This window comes from Esox lucius, chromosome 14 (genome assembly GCF_011004845.1).
Source record: "Esox lucius isolate fEsoLuc1 chromosome 14, fEsoLuc1.pri, whole genome shotgun sequence".
NCBI lineage: Eukaryota > Metazoa > Chordata > Actinopteri > Esociformes > Esocidae > Esox > Esox lucius.
In genome coordinates this window covers 27,045,336-27,052,004 of record NC_047582.1, presented here as the reverse complement: position 1 = coordinate 27,052,004, position 6,669 = coordinate 27,045,336, and positions in this window count along the sequence as shown.

Here is a 6,669-nt window from a genome sequence, read left to right as displayed (position 1 = left end):
AGGCATCCGAAACAGATGCCCAAGCCACCTCAGCTGACCCCTCTCGATGTGGAGGAGCAGCGGCTCTACTCTGAGCTCCTCCCGGGTGACCGAGCTTCTCCCGGGTGACCGAGCTTCTCTAAGGGATCGCCCAGCCACCCTGCGGAGAAAGCTCATTTCGGCCGCCTGTATCCGGGATCTTGTCCTTTCGGTCATGACCCAAAGCTCATGACCATAGGTGAGAGTAGGAACGTAGATTGACCGGTAAATCGAGAGCTTCGCCTTGCGGCTCAGCTCTTTCTTCACCACGACAGACCGATACATCGACTGCATTACTGCAGAAGCTGCAAATGGCCACCATTTCCACAATTTCTTATGTTATTGTCACATTCCAAAATGTATTAAAATTATGTTTTCCTCTCCAATCTACACACAATAACCCAAAATGACAAAGCAAAAACTAATTTTATTTTTTTTAATTTTAAACAAAAACAGGACATGAGGTCTAAGGAATTGTCCATTGAGCTCCAAGACATGATTGTTTTAAGGCACAAATCTAGGGAAGGGTACCAAAAAATATCTGCAGCATTTAAGGTCCCAAAGGACACAATGGCCTCCATCATTCTTAAATGGAAGAAATTTGGAACCAAAAACACTTCCCAGACCTGGCCACCCAGCCAAACTGAGCAATTGTGGGAGATAGGCCCTGGTCAGGAAGGTTACCAAGACCTCGAAGCTCACTCTGAGCTCCAGAGTCCCTGTCTGGAGATAGCAGGACCTTCCAGAAGGACAACCATCTCTGCAGTACTGCACCAACCCAGCCTTGATGGTAGAATGGCAAATCGGAAGCCATTCCTCAGTAAAAGGTCCATGACAGCCTGTTGGGTCATTTAGATTATTTGTGATAAACTCCAAGCAGGCTGTCATTTGTCTTACTGAGGAGTGGCTACTGTTTAGCCTCTCTACCATCAAGGCCGGATTGTTGGAGCGCTGCAGAGACGCTGTCCATGGCAGCTGCAAAATGATCTCAAAGAACTGTTGAGTTCCCAGCCTGATGCTGTTTAAATAGGGCAGAGACAAGACAGCAGTTAATTAAAACAGGTGAATTCAATTGTTCTCTGCCCTGCTAGTCCTTCAGGCCAAGGTCCCCCTGGATCCTTAGGTCTCCAGGATGAGGTTCCCTCACATTATATACATATGTATTCAGACCCTTCGCCATGACACTCAGACGCATCCTGTGTCTTTTTTTTAATGGACATGATGTCATTGTGAAATGGAAAAAGTTTGGAACCATCAAGACTTTCTGGAGATGTACTTCAGGACCAAGAGAAGAGAGCACATCACCCCGGTTCTTAAGTCTTTGCATTGGCTTCCAGTCAGTTACAGAATATATTTCAAAGTGGTGCTTTTAGTTTATAAATCTCTGAATGGTTTAGGACAATACATTTCTGATATGTTTGAAGAATATAAACCGAGCAGGGCTCTTACAGCCCATGAACACAGGTCAGCTAGTAGAGCCCAGAGTCCAAACTACACATGGAGAAGCTGTGTTTAGCACTTAGCTGTACACAACTGGAATAAACTACAAGAAGATCTTAGATGTGCCCCAAACATATCAATTTTTTAATCCAGGTTAAAAACCCTTCTCTTTTTACATGGCTGTAACCCATGTTAAAATAAAGTATAAATAAATAGTTTTAAAGCATAAATAAGTTGGAAAGTTAATAAAAAAATGTACAACAATAATTTTATGTTTAAGATTAAAAGTATGCCGACAGAAAATTTATGTCGCTGCCTCTTTAAGGGACTAGTGACGCTCGACGCAGCACCTGAGTGACGCTGCAGTAGAGACCTGAGGGAGAGAGCGGGAGGAAAATCGTATTGAACGAGTGGTGGCTAATAAGCAGGGAAAATAGTAGAAAAGTTCATTTTGCAGTTGAAAAACATAACTTACCTGGTCGGGAACTGACAGGGATTTTATGAGAACTAAGCCACACCGGTTTTAGTCAGTTTTTTTGGTGTTGAAGCTCGGTCGGAGCGAGGATTGGTCTGCAGCGTGCAGGCGTGCACGTGCATAGACGGGATTCAAGATGGCGAGCCAGGCCCAGACCTTCGATTCATCTTCTCCATCTCACCTGTGAGGAAATCTCCTGCGTATGGTGACTCGCTGCCAGAGTGGTAGCAATGTCAGGAATTGTTTTTGAACTGAACTGGGAACTTATTGAATTATTATTTTTGGACTGAATCGAACTGAAAACTTTCATTCAACTGAATAATTGAACTGACATTTGGACATTTGGATTTGGAAGGTGTCATACTTTTATTTTCATATTGAGTTCATATTTTTGAATGTGATCCGAAATGATTGTGATCCACTTTGATTGATTGCGTAATTGAAGGTATTATTTTACCCTTAAAAGAAAGGAAAAAAGGAGTTAACTCAGGAAGAAAAATAGGAATTCTAAGTTAGGTGCAACCTAGGAAAAAGACTGGTCTAACTTAGATTAGTTTGACTAAAATAACTTTGAACAAAAAGAGAGTGAAATACCCTTTCATTTATTATACTTACCTCAGTATTAAGAACCTGCAGGGTATTTTTGTAAGTGTGTTTTGTGTTCAGTAAATTGCCGGCCTTTTGAATTTAAAGCAACGGTCTCTGGTGTAATAATTTTTTGCTCCCCACTCCTTAAAACCTAGAACTGGTCCAGTGGCGCAGTAAGTGGTGTGATACCGGTGCTACATGAGCACTTAAACTTAACCACACTGTTTAGCCTCATAGCTTCCTATGTTTTTATCCCACTTTTAATCTTTATGTTTTCTTATTGTATTTTTTATTATTATTATGTTTTCATTTGTTTTGATGTTTTCATTTGAGATTGTATTTTTATGTTATTGTATTTTTGTATATATATTTTTTTTCTTTGTAAAGCACATTGAATTGCTTCGATGTATGAATTGTGCTATATAAATAAACTTGCTTGCTATGGGGATGCTTCTCAGCTGCAGGGAATGGGAGACTGGTCAGGATTCATGGAGCATTGAACAGGGCAAAATACATAGGGATCTTTGAAGAATATTCAGATCGGTCAGGACCTCGGGCCATGGCAAAGATATATCTTTCAGCACAACAACAGCCCAAAGCACATAGCCAAGCAAATGCTGGTTTCAGTACAAGGCTGTAAATGTCCTTGAATGGCACAGCCAAGCCTGGACCCCACTGAACAACTCTAGGGAGACCTGAAGATCACAGTTCACTGGCAATCCATATTCAGTCTGACAGAGCATGAGTGGATCTACAAGGAAGAAGAGGAGAACATGTCCAAAGCCAGGTGTGCAAAGCTGGAAGAGGCATAACCCAAGAACACTCACAGCTATGATAACTGCCAAAGGCACTTCTGCAAAGTACTGAATAAAGGGGCCTGAATACCAAGCTGGAGAAGGGCCAAACAACCACTTTCCCCCGACCCTAAGAGTCTATCACAAGCCCATTCCTCCTTTTACCTCGTATGTCCTCTAAGAGAGGAGAGTGCTGTATGAAAGCAAATTCCTACAGTACATCCACCCTCTCAATCCCGTTGAATTCTCTCTTTAGTGACAGGCTTTGACTTGTGGCGTCTGTTTTGGATTGGTGATAGATTACAATTCTCGGGGGGTGAGTGAGGACATTGTTTTCACTGCTTCTGTCACAGTAAATTAATCCAACTAAACTCTGATGTGGCCCCTTACCCGAAATAACCCCTTCAATAAAATAGACTGTATAAGCCATCTAACACTCTAACCCTGGTCAACCGCCCGGTATATAACAGCCTCTGTGAATAGATGTCCTTTGATCCACTCCCTAACCCATCCAAAACATGTCATTACTTTTAAGACAAGTGTGAGGGGATCTGCAATCTGAGCATGTACTGTAAAGGCCAGCACAATGGTCACACAATACCCCATAGAGAACCCCAACATTGAAGGGCTTGGCATGTCTCTGAATAAAATTCTAGCAATGACTTAAAACCTTCCTGTTGTTGTTTTACAAGCAGTGTACAGGCATGCGTCTTCCTGATATCGGCTACTACTCTTTATTAACGTGTCCTTACATATTAAAACCACACAAAGTCTCTATATTCAGGCATTCATGGCTGGCAGTTGGCCTATTGGTTAGCACATCTGACCGTTGACTAAATAGTTATTAGGTCAAATCCCGGAGCCAGAATGGCTCTGTCCCTGAGTATGTCAGTTAACCCTAATTTGACGTTTCTACAACCCTAATTGGTCCCTAGGTCACTGTTGTAAATGAGAGGTGTTGGGGTTTACTGACCCCTGGGAGATCAACAATGCGCTTAGCTGAGACTACAACCACGAGCATGGCGGTTTTCTAGGAGAAGATCTAAGATCCGCAGACTACAAAAGTTCACAAGGAGCCCCACACAGGGAGTCCACGAACAACCCCACACATGTGTTGTGCCTGGGGCAGCACCAAGACTAGAACAGCTGGCACTATGCAATAGAACCCCTTTTAGAGGATGTTCTAGCAGACCTTGTGCCCCCCTGAGAAGCAGATCTACACCCAGGTTTGAATAAACTTGGATATTAGCAGCCTTTGAATAACCTTGGATATCAGCAGCCTTTGAATAACCTTGGATATCAGCAGCCTTTGAATAACCTTGGAGATACACAACCCAAAGCAATCGAAAGTGCGCATTGTCATCACCAACACGTGCCACCATCATCCTGTTTTTAGTCATCACCCAGCCAGAGGCCCTGCCAGACTATGGTGGCAGTCTGGCAGGTGGTGGCCACAGCTCCCACAGAGCCGCCCGACAAGCCGTCCAGAGGGCCCCTAAGAATGCAGCTCTAGGCAGCAGAAAGGGGAAGTAGTGAAGAGCGGGATGCTGGTCCCCACAACTGGGTTCTGGCTCATTTATTTTTCTGATTTGATTTCATCCACTTTTTGTTAATAAAGGCCTTGGCACAGTCTGTTCCCCGAGTCACATCCCGTTACAATAGGAACACCGCTAAGAGAGAACTGAACAGTCTGCCTCCCTGACCACACTCCTCTTCACTTCCCCCTTGAGTCGGGTGACATAGCGAACAAGTAGATCACAACTAGTGGTTGAAATTGTAAAGAAATCTCCATATTTCCCTTTATTTCACAATACAATATCATACCATATAACCCCATTATACAATATGTACCTTTCCGGTGCAAAGACACAGTGAGTCTCTCTTGAACAACCCTGGTCTACCCCTACAATACTACACAGAATCCCCTAACCAAATGGATTCAGTGTGAGGGAGAATACAGTGTGCTTCTAACCTTGGCCCTGTGCTGTCTGCTTGGCGCCACACTTCACTGAACGATATTAATCGCTCCCTTTCTCTGCGTCTCTTCTGCCTGTATACTTTTTTGTCTGCTAACTAAGGCACGCTTGAATGCTGATGCCTGGGTGAGATGTTCTCTCTCTCTCCCTGAAGAGAAGTAGTGTTGAACAGGCAGTAGATACAGTGGGAAGAACAAGTGTTTGATACACTGACGATTTTGCAGGTTTTGCCACTTACAAAGCATGTAGAAGTGTTTTTATCATAGGTACTCTTCAACTGTGAGTGACGGAATCTAAAACAGAAATCCAGAAAATCACATTGCATGATTTTTAAGTAATGAATTTGCATTTTATTGCATGACATGCTTTGTAAGTAGGAAAACATGCAACATTGGCAGTGTATCAAATACTTGTTCTCCACACTGTATCACACTTGATTAGGTTTACATGAGTATAAGTGGATTAATGAAAAAACTTGCGTAAGGGGTCCATATGCTTTTGTCTTTTCAGCAGATTCATGATACAGAATGAATGAACGGAGAAGGGATAAGGATATATTGTCGGTTTATGGCCAAGATAAAAGGATGCAACAATTTATTTATTTGATCAAATAATAAAGCCTAATAAATCCATTGATCTCTCTCTCTCTCAAAGACTGCTGAGTTAATTAGACTAGTTAAGGGCCACTTATTATCTTGGGTGTATGCGTGTCATTAAATGGTTAGAAATTATTTATCATGAGCCAGATGGGGCCAAGGGAGAAGACAGAGGGTAGAAAGGAAGTAGAGCAGGTTGTAAATGACAGTCCCCTCCATCTCCATCACTTTGCCTAGTTGAGTAACTACTCAAACAATCTTTGGAAATTCATGTGCCAAGACTTGGAATAAAGGAATTCCATCCTCCTTTCTTTTACACTACCTTCCGAAGAATCTAGCTCACGCTGGCTTTCTTGTCCCATTGGGACAGGACCTTGCCTCTACCGCTACCATGGCAACGCCAAGGCGCTACCCAAACAACTGACTTTCACAATGGCTACAAATTACTTTCTGACAGAGAACTCAGCAGTAAGCCAGACACAAGTAAAAAATATCCAGTTTTACCTCAGTAAGGGAGGCATTGTGGATTGCCAAATGTATGGCCATGTGATTTATTTTTCAAGGAAAGCTGTTTATTATCCAGCACTTTTGTTATTGACATCCATTGCCAGAGGTAGGCCAACCAAATAAATGCTGATGCTGTTGATGAAGTAAATTGCTGGTTTGATGCCCTTTTGTTTGGAAGAACGAGTGGATCTTTTTACTTCTTGTTTCATCAACTGATTTGTTATATTCAGAGAAGTATAATTACACAGTCATTAAAAATAATAGGTTACCTTCTA